The sequence below is a fragment of the Phascolarctos cinereus genome, unplaced genomic scaffold (genome assembly GCF_003287225.1).
Source record: "Phascolarctos cinereus isolate Bilbo 61053 unplaced genomic scaffold, phaCin_HiC Scaffold_9;HRSCAF=440, whole genome shotgun sequence".
Taxonomy (NCBI): domain Eukaryota; kingdom Metazoa; phylum Chordata; class Mammalia; order Diprotodontia; family Phascolarctidae; genus Phascolarctos; species Phascolarctos cinereus.
In genome coordinates, this window is record NW_027556402.1 from 237,612,286 (window position 1) to 237,629,247 (window position 16,962).

The 16,962-nt window shown below is 40.2% G+C and overlaps 1 protein-coding gene across 1 annotated transcript in view; it reads right to left on the reverse strand.

Moving 5' to 3' along the window:
• LOC110224041 (leucine-rich repeat-containing protein 4C) overlaps positions 1-15,295 on the reverse strand; it is a 35,036-nt gene extending 19,741 nt beyond the window's left edge. The window contains 1 exon segment of the mRNA XM_078148232.1: positions 15,231-15,295. The gene's annotated coding sequence lies outside the window, so the exon portion shown is untranslated.
• Between the last annotated feature and the right edge of the window lie 1,667 nt (positions 15,296-16,962).

The following is a 16,962-nucleotide window of genomic DNA, read 5'->3' on the forward strand; positions in this document are numbered from 1 at the left end:
AGTTGCCAAATTTGATAGTTCACAATAATTCAATTTAAGCTCTCTGTCTGTCTGTCTGTCTCTCTCTCATTTTCGTCCTATGTAGAATAATTCATTTGGTTTCGATAACCACGAAGGTTTCTCCCAGTCCTAAATTATAGGGTCCTATCCCATCAAGCTTTAGGGATACGCCTATTTCCCTAATTTTATAGCTAATCCTAGAGACTAGATGGTATAATGAACAGATAGGGTGTAGATTTGGCATCAGGAAGACCTGAGGGCAAGTGCTGCCTCAGAAGCATTTCCTAGTTGTGGGACGTCAGCCCCATCATTTAAATTTGGTGTGCTTCAGTTTCTTCATTGGTAAGATGAGAGGGCTGGCCTTGATGGTCTTTTCTATCCCTCCTAGCTCCAAATCTGTCAACTATGATACATTCGGGCCAAAAAGACCTAGAGTCACACTTGTACCTGAACGTAATAATAAGTGGTCATCAAGAATTTGCTTAAAGACCTCAAGTGAAAGAGAGCTCACTACCTCTTCAGCCAGCTGATACCTCTCATGGATCATTTCAGTTGTTAGAAAGTTATTGGCTTTGTTTGTTGGTTTTCCCCCCTTACATCAAGGTTAAGAATGCCTCTTTGCGGGGCAGTTAGCTGGCACAGTGGATAGAGTACCAGCCCTGGATTCAGGAAGATCTGAGTTCAAATCTGGCCTCAGACACTTGACACTTACTAGCTGTGTGATCCTGGGCAAGTCACTTCACCCTGATCGCACCACCAAAAAAAAAAAAAATCAAAATCAATCAATAAATAAAAGAATGCTTCTTTGCAATTCCCCCCATTTCTCCTTGTTCTTCCCTTTGGAGCCAAGAAGAACAAATGAAATCCCTCTTCCACTTCATGATCTTTCAAACTCTTTGTTTGTTTGTTTTGTTTTTGGCTAGGCAATGGGGTTAAGTGACTTGCCCAAAGTCACACAGCTAGTTAAGTTTCAAATGTCTGAGGCCACCTTTGAACTCAGCTCCTCCTGAATCCAGGCCAGTGCTCTATCCACTGTGCCACTTAGCTGCCCCAATCCCTCAAATTCTTAAAGACAAACAGCTGTCTTATCTTCCCTAAGCCTTCTCTTCTCGAGGTTAAATTTCCCAGTGCTTTTAATTGATTCTCATATGACGTGGACTCTGGACCTGCCACCATCCTCCCCGCCGTCCTCTGAACGCTCTATTATTGGCACCATCCTATAGCACGGCACCCAAACCCCAGCAGAGGAGTTATTAATGCTGACTATAATGACCACAATGGCATCATTCCAATGGGTGACCACAGTTCCCTCCTCATTCACTTGGACTAGTTTATTCAACTTCACTCCCTATTCTTTTGTTTTTGAAAATAACCATTTCCAGCTAATAACACAATTACACTTAAGTATCCGAGCCCATTTGAGTATTATTGCATTCGTGGAAGCTGAGTCCAAATTACTTCCTCATTGTTAAAAAGAGAAGGCAGGAGGGGAGGGGGAGGGGAGGAGGGAGCAGGGCAGAATGGGGAGGAAGGGAGGGAGCTAATGCTGCAGATAGCCTCAAGTCCAGTAAATGACAGTTAAACTTCCTGTCCATGGTTACTATGGAAACCTCTTAAGGTAAGAGTGAACACAGACATTCTGTGGGCCTGCAATTTACAAGCTGTTTATTTAATTATGATGGAACATGAGACAGTTAGGGACAATACAATTATCATACTGATAGCATTTTGGATACAACAAATAGGTACAGAGGAAGAAGTTATTTTTCTTTGGGGAAAATTGTTTGCATGATGGGAATTGCTTGCAAATACAATGCATGCCTTAAAAAAAAAATTCCGGGATTCCATATTCTCCCTGCCCCCATCGGTGCACCCCAAATGTGCAAAATGACGTCCTTTAAAGAAAACCCTCGAACAGTTTCTCGCCAATTACCTCCCTTCCTTGCCTGGCGAACAAAACCAAGGTCACGGTGTATTTTCAATTAAACCTGCAGCAGCCCAGCGCAAGCACAGCTGGAAAGCCAGTCCATTATTGCTCGATAGATCACTTCTGAGCCATGAATAGGTCTCCAGTGTTTTTCTGCTTTGTCGACATTTGAATATAAAAATAAAGAAAATCGCTTCAAATGAGCTCTTGGCTTCCTTTTGGGGAGCTACTGGGGGTGTCCAGAGGGAGAACAATTGGCCCCTTTTTCTTCCCCTTAGTATACAGGCTTCTTTGGGGTGGGGGTGGGGGTGTTGCAGACGTTCTTTCAGAGGCTACTAGCAAACCATTGCATCTGAGGCTCGCCTGGATTTATTAATGTTCTCCCTCTAGACACTCGAGTGATTGTCCAAGGTTGATTCAGATACTACGTAGGTCCAAACAGCCTCTATGGAACCAAAAGTCACCGAGAAAGAGAAAAAAGTCAGGATTCAGCATGGCTGAGTTATAACTCCAATTCATAAAATTATGAGTCTAGAATTGGAAGAGACCTAAGGCAGAGTGGGATAGTGAAAAGAGTACTGAACTTAAAGTTATTAATTTGGGATGCAAATGCCAACTCTGCTGTTTATTACCTGTGAGACCTTGGGTAAGCATCTTTACCTCCCTGGGCCTTAATTTTCTCTTCCATAAAATGGGGGGATGGGGCTAGATGCCCTTTAAGGGCCCCACCACTTCTAGACCTATGATCCTATTAATCTAGGATTTTAACTCAGTTCCTCGTTTTTTAGATTCAGGATTCCTTCTCATGTACCATGTCGCTCCAATTCTATAAGCAGTAAGAATCACTATCAGGTGCTGTCCTAGGTGCTGGGGACACACACACACACACACACACACACACACACACACACACAGTCCCTACAAACATTAGCTCTAGCTAGGTTCTGATAAAAACATAGGACATTAATAAAGACCTCCAGAGTTCAACAAGATCCCATTTGTGAACTATTCACTTCAGCTAAAACTTCTAAAATTATAGACTCATAGAGTTACCTATTTTCTGAGGATAATTTATTCAGTTTAGCGAGAGTTAATTATTCATTATATTTTGTTTTGTACTAGGAAAAGTACAAAAGATAATAAAGAGCAAGTTAGACTAAAAGGAAATGGTGCCTTTAAGCTGTGTGTGTGTTTTTTCACTGTCTCTCCATAGGTGGTAGTATAAGCTGTAACCTTTGTATGATTCAAAGTCAGGCAATCTATTTATTGTTCAATTAAATAAGAGTGCGTCTGTGTGTGCGTGGGGGGGCACTCTCAGCATCTAGGACACTGACTTGCATTCAGTACATACTTAACAAATATTTGTTTAGTTCAATTGGAATTTTCAGGTAACTCTAAACTTCTCTCTACACCACTGATGCTCATCCTATTCTTAAAATATCTTTGATCCATTAATTATATTTTTTGGGGAGGGGTTGTAATACTGATCTCACTGATTTAGGAAACTCCCTTTATCAGTGTAAATCAATCAACCTCTTCTACTGAACTCAAAACTTAATTGTTACTTGGAAGGAAAAGAAAGGAAAGGAAAGGAAAAAAAGGGGAAGGAAGGAGGGAAGGAAGGAAGATGAAGGAAGGAGGATGGAGGAAAAGAAGGAAGGGAGGATGGAAGGAAGGTAGGAAAGAAAGAAAGGAAGGAGGATGGAGGAATAAGGAAGGAAGGAAAGGAAAGAGGAAGCAAGCATTTATTTGGCATTTGCTATGTGCCAGACAATGTGCTAAGTGCTGGGATTTAAAATAAAACCAAAATTAAAAACAGTTTCTGCTTTCAAGGAATTTGCAATATAATTGGTGCATATTCATTGATCACAAGAGAGCTTAATTAACACTGAAACCTCTTTGGAGACCTGCTAGTAAGGCGGTGACTGCTGATGCAAGGACAAAGGGAACCATATACATACAAGTTACAATTGTATTTGTTATGTATTCTACCATACCTTTTCTAAGAGAGACTCAGTATGGTATAGAGGATAGAGTATGCAACTTGGAACCAGAGCAGCAAGATGCATAACCACTCTAGTTCCAATGCTTACTAGCTATGACCTAGAGGCTAGGTGAACAAGCCACTTGGCCTCACTTTGATCACCTGGATTTTAAGAGGTAAATACCTCCTGTGATCATTTCAGGTGTTCCTTTGTTCACCACTGACCTCTGTGTAACTCTAACATGTTTTATGAGGCTCGGCTGAAGGAACTGGAGAGGAAATTAGCTTGAACAAGAGGGAAAAAAGTATAAGGATATGAGTGCCATCTTCAAGTCTTTGGTACTGATACCATGAAGTGGGGAATAGACTTGGGTTGCTTTTGGTTGTGTGGTGGGTAGTATTTGGTCCGAAAGGGCAGAACCAAAAGTGATAGTAGAAACTGGACCAAAAGGCAGATTTAAGATTTATATCCGGAAACCAAACCGAACTAAACAAACAAAAGGCTCACCTCTGAATAACTGGGGCAAACTGAAAGTGAGATTAGGATAGAATGGTTCCTTCACTCACAAGTAAAGCCTAGAGAACCAATTTGAGGGATGTCATAAATGAGATGTCAGTTCCTTCTGCCCCTACTCTTGAATTTGCCTGGTATTCAGGATCATTGAATTATAAATTTGGTTCCAGAAGGACCTCAGAGGTCACGTGGTCTATTCATCTCATTTTAGAGGTAAGGAACCAAGCTCAGGGAAGTGACTTGCCTAAGGTCACACAAGTCATAAGTGCCAGAAGTGGAATTCAAGCTAAGTTTTCATGACTCACTTTAGTACTTTCTCCATTTCACCAGAACATTGTGTGTGCATATGTTTATACATGCATGCATGTATCTGCACATGAACACACATGCTAAGTAGCTGTTTGCCCTCATACGCTGTAAGCTTCTTGAGGACAGAAACTGCTTCATTTATGGCTTTTTATCTCTAGTGCCTGGTATACAGTAGACATTTAATAAATGCTTGTGGGTTGGTGCTACTCATTTTCCAGATAAGATTTAAACTTCCAACGTTCAAATTCTATGCTCTTGTGTTCTTTTAAATGGGGATTAAAAAAATATTTGAGGCAGCTATGTGGTACAGTGGATAGAACCCTGGGCCTGGAGTCAGGAAATCCTGAGTTCAAATCTGGCCACTTACTAGCTATGTGACCCTGGGCAAGTCACTTCACCCTATTTGCCTCAGTTTCCTCATCTATAAAATGAGCTGGAGAATAAAATGGCAAAGCACGCAAATATCTTTGCTAAGAAAACCCCAAATGGGATCACAAAGAGTTAAATGTGGCTGAAAAAAATGAATAACAACAAAATGCTTTCATGATTTACATAATCAGGTTACTCTAGGACAGTCCTTTAGTAAGCTGGGGAAAAAAAACAGAATATGGAAGTGAACATTTATTATTGTTTTCTCAGAATCAGTGGTGTCTTACAGCAGCAGGTGCTGTCACAAAGTCACTGGTGCTACCACGTCTGTTAGCTGCCATTACTGAGTTTGACAGGGAGCCATTCTGAGTTCATTGCTGCCAAAACATTCAACATACTGAGGAAAGGACTTATCGTGAATCATTCACCACTTAGTTCCCCATTGTGGTCAGTACAGCACAAGGAATCACCGGATTTTCCCATGTAAAACAGCCCCCATGGAGAATTCAGGGAAGAGCTCGGGGCATTTCTCTGTTTGCTGCCACCACCGCCATCATCATCGATGACAATATTTATTGGATGCCCACTGGGTGCTTAGCACTGTACCAGGCAGAAAGCCAAAGTAGCTCTTTTAGCCACTGGTGGTTTTTAATAATACACTGGCTGTTGCCAATATAGAAATGCACTAATTGTTGCCGAATGAACTCAGTGAAATCTATTCTTAACAGAACTTAATGACTTGGATGGACACACTGGGACTTGCTACAGCAGGAATCTTTCTTGTTCCCCTAACATAAAAAATTAAATAGTGCTCAGTGGAGGTTGTACCATGTATTATGTAAATCCACAACCTTTTGCCACTACATGGGCGCAATGATTTAGGGACATGGGAAGGAAAGTAGAATGAGTGAGGGAAGAGCTTGAAATTTGGAGTTAAAAGACAGAAAAACTAGGTTCAATCCTGGGTTCTTCGCCTAGTGCCGCTGTATGACTGATCAAGTCATTTCTTGATATGACTTTTTTTTTTTATATAGAAAAAGGAAGACTTGGAAAGTTGGCCTAGAACAGAGCCTTTTTGTGTGTGTCTTGGACTTTTCAGAATCATGTGTATAAATGTATATAATAATATACATAGGATTACAAAGGAAACCAATCACATTGAAATGCAGTCTATATCTATATATAGTACAGGCATATGGATATATGCATATATATGAATTTTGTTGTTGTTCAGCTATTCTTCAATTGTGCCCAACTCTCTGTGACCCCATCTGGGGTTTTCTTGGCACAGACACTAAAGTGGTTTGCCATTTCCTTCTCCATTCATATCTGAACTCAGGAAGACTCATCTTCCTGACTCCAAGCCTGGCATTCTAACCATTGTGCCACCCAGCTGCTCTTCATATGAATATATTATATTACACACATATAAACATACACATATGTGTGTATACCAATCTACATGCATGCATCTTCATGGAACCCTTGGACTAGATGTCTAAAATACTTTTCTGAGCCTGAGGAAATATAACTAGAAATCTGAGTACCCCAAGTAAAACTCAGAGGCCTGTGGCATGAGGGGCTACCTTTATCTTTTATCTCAATATAGAGAGGTGCGCTTACTTATTCTGATGTGGCCTTCATGCTATCTGAAAGCCCAAGGTGGCCCAGACCCACAGACTGGCCACTGCTATAATCAACATAGTACCTGACTAGGGCAAAGGTCATCTCTGAATCTCCGTTTTCTAATCTTTAAAATGAAAATGTACAAATAGATGATTTCTAAGGTCCTTTCTAGATCTCAGTTCAGGTAAGGGACCAAAGGGCAAACAGTTTTAACCTTTACTGTATCATAAATCCCTCTGGCAGTTTTGTAACTGCCATGGGCCACTTCTCAGTACATTTTTTTAAACTCATAATAGAAGGAAATGCTAAATTTGAGTTAGAAATTTGTGCAAATAAAGATTTTTTTTTTCTTATCCAAGTTCACAGACCCCCTGAAAACTCCTAAGGAGCCCTTGGGAATCTGTGGGTCACAAGTCAAGAGCCTGGTCTAGGAACACAGAGAGAGACGGAGAAGGCTGAGACCAGATAGGCAGGGCTGGGAATTCAGTGTTAAAAAATGAATTCGGCCAAGGACCTAGGCAGACAGGTTGTGATCTGGAGCCAGGTGAAGAACATAAGGCTATGTAGCCATGATAGGTGAGAGCTGAACTGTGGGATTTTTCAGAGAAACAAGGTGTAACTGATCAAATCACTGAATGTGAGTCAAAAAAACCTTGGCTCAGGAGCAGCTAGGTGGCACAGTGAATAGTTCTCTGGCCTTGGAGTAAGGAGGACCTGAGCTCATAATCCAGCCTCAGACACTTAACCCTTACGAGCTGTGTGACCTTGGGCAAGTCACTTAACCCCCACTGCCTCACCAAAAATTAAAAAAAAAAATTTAACAAAAGAAAACCTGGGCTCAAATCCTATAGTCACTAACTATGTGACCATCTCTTTCGGGCTCAGTTTGCTCATCTGTAAAATGAGGATAATGCCTAACATGTTTACCTTCCTAGGTTCCTGTAAGACTCAAGTACAAGTATGTCTAATAGGTACATACAGGACTTTAGTGATATCACTAAATATCACAAAATTTGTATCATGCTTTAAAGTAGATGCTATTACGAATATAGCCATATTTAAGAAGAAAGAAGTGAAGTGTGTTGTCCATGGTCACAAAGTGTGTAAGTGTTAGGAATGGGATTTGATCTAAGGTCTTCCTGACTCTAGTTCATTAATTCTCTCATTAAGTATTATCACTTGCATAGGGGAGTTAACAGATAAAGCCCTGGGGCCTGGAGTCAGGAAAACTTGAGTTCAAATCCAATCTCAGACACTTACTAACTGTATGACACCAGATAAGTCCCTTCACTTCTATTTGCCTCAGTTTCCTCACATGTAAAATGGGGAGAATACTAGTATCTACCTCTCAGGCTTGCTGTAAAGATAAAATGAGGTAATACAGGTAAAGCATTTAGCACAATGACTGGCACACAAGAAGTGCTATATAATTAGTTGTTACTGTTGCTACTGTTGCTGCTGTTATTACTCATGACAAAAGACTTTTCTTGCTCCAACAGTAAGTTTCTGAGGTAGGATTACAACCAAGGTCTTCCTGACTCAAAGTCCAATTATCTATGCACTGTGCTAGGTTGTTTCATTCATGCCAATTACTATGATTTTACTCGTGTTCCCAAATAGAATTTCAGTGTCTAAAGTTCTGGGGTATCCAGCAATTAGGTTGGCTATCTAGATCAGTCTTCACATTTTATCGAAAGGTGAAAGAGCTGTATTCGTTAAAAATCTGATCATTTGCATTCTCTGATTTGTTTGTAGTTGCCAGTACTTAGAAGAACACAGTGAGAACATGCAGTTCTGAATTAGGGAAAGAAAAGGCCTTTCCCTCTCCAAATTCAAAAGTATGTCTCCCACCTCAATCTCGTTACTGCACTTTGTCTGGATATATACCTTGCAATTCTTTCAGTAAGCCTTCTTCCTCCCCTGTGGCTCTACTTGCATTATATGTGTAATTTGTAATTTTCCAAATCAAAAATTTAGAATTTTCAAATTATAAAATTTTGAATTTTCCAAATTTAAACCCTACCATTCTCTTATATGTGTCTTCATTCCTCTATGAGAATGTTGGCTCCTTCCCAAAAGGCAGGGGTTTTCTATACCTTTATAATTTTATCTTCATCTCTCCATCCCTTAGCACACTTCTTATAACATAACAGGCATTTAATAATTTTCTTTTATTCATTCATCCAGCCAGCTATCTATCCATCCATCCATCAATTCATTCACTCATTTATTGTACATATGTCCAAATGATCATAGTACCCTTGTTTTAAACCAGGAAAGGACCTTAGAGCTCAGGTTCAACCACTTCATTTTATAGATGAGGAAAATGAGGCCCAGAAATGAAGAGTCACTTGTCTAAGGCCATAAAGAGAGCAAATAGCATAGCTAGGAACAGATGACTTGCTTAGGCTCATAGAGATCAATCAATCAATCAGTAAATGTGTATTAAGTTGTTACGGTGTGCCTAACACTGTGCTAGGTCCTGGGAACATGGGAACACAACAATAAAACAATTACTAGTTGCATGGACCTTCCATAGTAGGCTCCCCAAAAGTAAGGACTCTTCTCTGTGGATCCCCATTGCTCAGCACCTAGCTCAGAGAAGTTATTTAACAATGCTTTGAGAATTAAGTTGACATCCTATGATCCTATAAGAGCACTATGTTTTAGGATGATCAAAGACCTCCACCCCTGAAGGTCTAATTATTGACTGGTGCACCTAACACATTCACCATAAATGACTAAAACACTAATACTTGAATACATTTGCTGTCTTTACCCTTTATTTAGCTTTTCATGGCACTCCCAGGTTTCCCAATGGATCACTAAACCAGACACTCTCATAACGTGAGAGAGAAAGAGACCAGGACATCTCATGACTATATCTAGAAAAGTCACTGCAACCTTACTTCAGAGGACCATGGGGCCAGCACACTGTTCTCATCGATTGCTATCTTCAGTCAGAGAGGATACATGATAGCTGTGGTCTCTGTTAATGTGACATTTATCTCCATGAGCTTGGTGATGAAGGATGGCTTGTGAATGGTACAGTCACGAATGACTTATCCCATCTCTCTTCACAAGAGAAGATAAATGACACACAAAAAGCAGCTATTGTGTATTCTATGTATTTATCCCACAGAGACGCCTACAGATGCAAGCACGGAGTAGGCCCTGGTCTTCACTTGGGTTGTTTTTATTCTTGGAAATTTATTCCCCCCTAGTCAGTAATCACAGAAAAAAAAAATGTTAACGAAAAGACAGATGAGGTGTACAATGCTGACGCAACTTTTAAGGGACAAAGTTTTCTCTGTGAGGTAACAATGGCAAAAACATCCAAGTAGTCCCAAATAGAGTCACTTAAGCTGTGCAACCTGGGGCAAATTACTCAACCTTTCTGAACCTAATGTCAGAAAGGTTCTTGGAATATATCCCTCATAAAGTATTAAGAGTTAGGCGATACTGAGTAGTTAGGTAGAAGCCTGACTCTGTTGGCAGCAGAATAAGTGATGAGCTACATTATTGTGGCACATATTCCAAAGTGTCAAGTGTCTGAGGACACATTTGAACTCGGGTCCTCCTGACTCCAGGGCCAGTGCTCTAACCACTGTGCCACCCAGTTGCCCCTGAAGATTTCTATCTAAAGGAAAGATCAGATTCTCATCCTAAGAGAGTCACCTCATCCACTCCCTGCCTGGAAATTTCTAAAATACTCCAATCAATCAACTGACATTTGCCTCCTCACTGTGCCAAGTGTATGGGATACCCCCCCCCCAAATAATGGCAAATGATAGTCCCTGCTCTAAATAACAGAAGTTGGGGGTGGGGAGGAGGCTGTTGGTGGATTTAAGTTAAATAAAACCAGCCTACTATGTGTTAAGCACCATGGTAATTTCTGGGAATATGAGATGAAGATAATACAATCTCTTCCCTCGAATAGTTTACATTCTCCTGGACACCTCACTACTTGGATGGCACCCTTGGAAAGATCCAAAGTCTATACAGGATATAAGGTCAAAGATTTAGAGCTGGGGGGGGGCATTCTGAGATGGATAGATGATGAAAGATATGCCAGAAGATCCTTGATTATCATTCACTGTCATAGGGCTATGATCATATGAGCTCTTCCTCTAAGACACCTGAGTGAAGGAGGTAGCTTCAGGTGTCTCTCAAGCTTTTCTTACATTTAAGAGCTCAGGTCTTCAAAATGGTTTTAATTCTCAAACCTCTCTTCATGCAAAATGGTTTTCATTTGGTTTGATTGTTTTTAACACAGGCTAAATCAAGGTTACTAATTCTTCATTTTCCAAAAAAGTAGGAATGACTAATAGCAACAGAAGTAGAACTATGTTTAAAGTGTCAACCAAGGAATATACACCTTTATGCGCGGGATCATTTGTGGGAAGCTTTGTGCCTCCGTGATTAAAGTTATTTGTTAACTAAGAGTTATTAACACTCTCCAACCAGCAGAGGCCTCAGGTCAACTGTCTGGATTCCTGACATTCACAGTCTATTGCCCATAAACAGTCAACAAATTATCCTCTTGGTCCAAATATGGCTTGCCCTTTTCTTCCAATTTCAGCTTGTAGAAAATCTGAGTGCAGCCTATAAATGTTCTCTTTGTTTTCATTCATTTTTATCATCACTGTTCTCTTTGTGAAAGCATGATATAAAACATCTTTATTTGAACTGAAAGAAATGCTGAAAAAAAATCAGGAAGACTATTTTGTAAGCAAATGTGAGAGACGCCTTGGATTAGTGGACAGAAAATTGACCTTGGGGTCAAGAAGACCTGCGTTCAAGTTCTGACTGATGCATCCTGGCTACATGACCGCTACTAAGTCTTTTAGAACCCTTAACGCTCCAGGCAAGTCTGTTAGACTTGCATGGCCTGCTGGTATGCAGCCTACAACATTTTGGTGTGTGGCCTGCACCAGAATAAAATGTAATGTGGAAATATTTAACGAAATAAATCAAAATACAATAAAACATAGATAACATTATATTTGTTAATATGTGGCCCACAGGGATCCTTATGTATGAATTAATAGCCCCTGTTTCTGTTTGACTTTAACACCTCTGATTTAGACTATATGTTAGTGGTGAATCATTGACCGGCATCAATGGAGGAAGTTTCCACACAAGGAGTGACTAACACCAGTGAAGTCACAGATCCACTCCCTCACCTCCCCTCCCCTCTGGAAAAAACAAAAACAAAAAAAAAAAAGAAAAGTAATTAGTTTATTGTATTTGGGTATCTTTATCTGGGTATGTACAAACACACACAATACTGAAATGGGTATAGATTCTAACAGGCACGATGAGCATTCAATAAATGCCAAAATAAAAACAGGGGAGAAAGATAGAAGATACTCATTGAAGAAATACTGAATCTGGTGATAAGAAGGCATCATGAAGAAAGCGAGATTTTAGAATTTGGAAAGCAAATGAAAAAAAGACATCTTGTGAAAGATGTCTGAAAGATGTCTCCAAAACCAGGAATGTGGGTGAGTATGGAGGAGCTTACAGAAAGAAGAGCAGTGGGTACATACGTGAGAAATGTATAAGGAAGAGAGCAGGGTTCAAGATCAAGTGAAGATATATGTTTGACTCAACACATTCTCTATTTCTTTCCCTTCTTTCCTTCTTCCTTCCTTTTCTTTCTTCCCTCTTCCAACCTCCCCCCATCCCTGTCCACCCTTTCAAACTTCAATTGACCATCTTCTGTGTGCTGTGCTAGCTGGGGATCCGACAGAAAGTTTACATAAAACCCAATCCCTTTCCCTAAGGAGGTTAGAGACTAGGAGATTTGGACATGATATTTAAAAATAAATTTGAATATTCATAATGAATAATTGTGTAGCTATTGTATCTAACATATAATTGTATCCACGCATTTCTCTCCCAAACATCCGACTAACATGTCCAATCAAAAATCCATTTATTTGAACACAATATCCCTATTTGTTCTGCTATGATCTGTTCAGAATGAGAGACGGAGACCTCAGAGGCAGCCTGGACTACAACACAGCCACTTCCTCTTTCTCCAACCTTCATTCACCACCTATAGCACCTTTTGCTGTTGTATAAAGGGAAGCTGAACGCCTATGAATACAGATTCTGGAAAGTCATCCATTTCTCCTGACACTTCTCCCCTGAGTTCTACACAGAGAGGGAAGATCCCATCAGGGTCAGAGAGGCCATGCTCTCCTGCTGTTTTAAACATTCATGAATACAAATGGTCAGGACATTGCTTACCCAGCTCAGAGAATGCCACTATTTATTCACTAGTTAAACCTTTGCAGTGATTCAGAAAGGAATCAAAGAAGAAATTGAGGGATCAGTGATATCCCAATTCTATGGTCTCTCTTCTAGGGAAAGACGGTAGCTTGGCCCAACTCATTTACACATGAGGAATCATGGCCTAAGAAGCTCTTGGAGTTTGGCTCCCCTTCTGATATTTCTTGCTGATGGAAAGATACAGATACAGACCTCCATTGCTGAAAAACGGGAATTGAGGCCGAAGAAATGGACAGAAATGGAAAGGGAGATATAAAACAGATTCTAGCCAAAACCCCCAAAAGAGACATTAACTACAGACAGATGCAAATAATAACCAGCTCAATCATTCCTACCGTCAACAACCTAACAGTCCTTCATTATTGGAAAAGGAATCTCCTTTGTGGAATGAACTTATTTTCTATATCATTAATGGAATGTTATTTATAATAAGTATCTCACATTTATATAGCACTTTAAAGTTAGCCAAGTGCTTGTCATACTTTACCTCATTTGAACCTTTCAATAACCATATGATTTAGGTCTATCATTATCTCTATTTTACAGATAGGCAAACTGAGAATTGCCGAGGTCATACTATCACAGTTCTAGAGCTGAAGGGGAAAAAAACCAAACCTCAGAGGCCACCTGGAACAACTCTCTTCTTTTACACATAGGGAAACTGAGACCATCCTTGCTCAGAGTCACACAGCTAGTAAATATAAGGTGGGACTGAACTGGCCATTCCTACCTTTATGACATTGGGAAATCATTCAAACTCTCTGGGGCCCAGTCTCCTCATCTTTACCCTTACAGGATCCACCAAGGAGATGTGGAAGGTTCCTTCTATGATGCTATGTCCCCATGTCCTCCTTACTCCAAATCCCACACTTCTACTGCTACGCCATGTGTGCCAATCATAGAATGAAATGGTTGGCTTGGATTGCTGAATTTCTAAAAGCTTCTAGGCTAACACGGGGCCTTTCCAGATGAGCCAATTCCAGCTTTGCCCGTCTCACCTCATCTCCCTCCCCATTATCCCCCAATCATGTCCACAGCCTATCAATGGACTCCTTGGGTTTCTATTATCATTTTGTTAAAGGGCAGTAACCATATTGCACCCAGTTCTGATTAGGCAGACACTCCATTTGACAGGGAGCCAAGCAAGAATCACTCTTCTAGCAGCCCCCTTAAGCCACTGCCTGGCTATCTTCCCAGAAAGCATAATGAATCATCCCAATGCCATACCCACTATACCATGGGGCCATGGACATTTATTCCCATTAAAACTTCCAGCATCATCTCAAACAAAAATTCTCAATACATCCCAGATAGGATGATGGTTGACTTAAAGACTCAATCTTAATAAAGTCTGGCCTTCACTTAGGCAGTTTAGAACAAAGCATACTGCATTTCAAAAACAGGGAACCCATTACTTTTAATGTCCCAAAACCTTTCTTACACCTAACACAGGTAAGAGTGAACTAATATAATTTCCCTATCTGAGGTAGCAAGATTACGAAAAACTTCTAAGTCAAGGATATTTCATCACAAGACATCTCAGCTTGTAAATTAACCCAAGGTTAATGCAAGACTTTCATGATAATATGCAAGTATTTTTTAAAAATATATGAATGTGTTGTACATATATGCATTTATGTACGTGAATATATGCCAGTGTATGTGCATATGAGTATGTATTTATGTACATGTATGTATGTATGTATGTGTTTGCATTCTATTTGCAAATATATTGCAGATAGCCACCTACATTCTTGGGCTTTGGGAGGAAAAACATATCTTTAAAATAGACCTATTGCTAGCAGGCAAATCATTCCCTTGAGAAGTGTATCGGCTTGGAAAGACAGTCAGACCTGAAGAAATGAATCTTGTAGTCTTCCTGAAAAGTTAGCCATTGCTAGTCATATGGATAATATGTGGGAAGAGAGAATTTTCACAGACATGGGCAATGATAGGTAGATAGACAGATATAGCATTCAGCATAGCATTTAATAAATGTTCCTAGGCACTGTGCTACGTAAACATAGAAATAAGCAAGGCAGTCCTCAAAGAGCTTACATTCTAACGGGGGAAGAAAACGCATAAGGGAAGCAAGAAAGCAAAACTTGGAGTATGTGTTGGGGTGAGTTTGCATGTGCGAAACCAGCCCAGAAAGAGATTGTGGGCCTGCTCCTCAGCGAGATGGGGCACAATCCACTTACTTGGGATGAGGAACCCAGAGGCAGTATCCTGGTCACTGCTGGGGAGGAAAAAGTGATGGTATGAGTAGAGAAGACATGTCAGGGAGTAATCTGAGAAATGAAACACCAATAATAAAAACAACAACAAAAAACAACACCCTGGTTTTCTAAAATTACCACTGTGCACAACCCTTTCATGCAATCTATGACTATCCCAGAAAACAGGCACAGCATCCTACCTTTATGGAATCACAGAGCTGGAATCAATCCAAAACATTAAGTATCTTTATATCACACTCAGCACCGTGTTTGGCATTATTAGTGAGCCTTTACGAGGGCACCTAGGTGGTGCAGTGGACAGAACACTGGGCCTGGAATCAGGAAAACCTGAATTCAAATCCAGCCCCAGACACTTAGTAGCTGCATGACCCTGGTGAAGTCACTTAACCTTTGTTTGCCTCAGGCTCCTCTTTGGTAAAATAACAGCACCTACCTTGCAGGGTTGTTCTGAATAGCAATTGAGCTAATATTTGTTAAGAGCTTAGCACTGCGCCTGAACATAGTAGGAGTTACATAAATTGCCATTCCCTCCGTCCCATTAACACGTACTAGTTGACTGAATGGCTTACCTACATTGTACAGGAATCTTTCAGGGGGCAATGAGGTGTGTGGCAATCTAATCCTATTATTTCACAGGTGCAAGAAACTCCTAATGGGAAAACCACCTCTACCAATGGCAACCAGCAACTGTTCAGCAACGTAAAATCTCAGAAAGTTGTCAGAATGCGGGTGAAGGGGCAAGGGAGGTAATGAAACATTTAAATGACTTGTCCAGGGTCACCCAGTTAGTATGTATCAGAAATCTGAACCCAGGTCTTCCTGAATCTCTATTGACTAGATCAACTCATCATCAATGAATATTTATTAAGTGCCTGCCATGTACCTGGCACTGTGCTAAGCACTGGGGTTACAAAAAGAGGCAAAAGACAGTCTCTGCCCACAATGAGCTTACAATAGAATGGAAGACACAAAGGGCAAACAATTTTATGTGTATATATCTATATATAGATATATATATGTGTGTGTGTGTATGTATTTGTATATTTATATACATGTATGTATGTGTATATATATATATATATACACATATACATACACACACATATATATACACATACACATATATATCACATACACATCTATATCTATATCTATCTATCTATCTATCTATCTATCCATCTATCTATCTATCTATCTGTCTATCTATACACAGGATAAATAGATAATGATTAAAAGAGAGAAAGCACTGGAATTAAGAGAGGTTAGGGAAAGTTTCTTTAGAGACCACAATAACAGCTCACATTTCTACGCAACTTTTCAGATTTACCAAACACATTCTTTTGAGGGAGAAGTTGCACAATGTTCCCCCTTCCCATTCATGCCTCCTATATTCCAGTGGATACACCCAACAATCCTATCTATATGAATACAAAGTCTTTACCTATTGTGCCCTGATCTTCTTAGAGTAAAGAAAAACAAAGGCAGCCTGCACTTTCCACTTTGTCCCACCACTACCTCCATGCACAACTTGCCATCCTTTTTGTCAGGGGGTCAAAAGGGATGCCGAAATGCTAGAAACACAGGTACCAGAATGGCACCCATTTCTCCTTATACTGGTAGCCATAGTCCAGCAAGGACAGAGGAGATCTTAGTGCAGTCATAAAGGCTGGAATCTCCTGGTATTGCAAACATT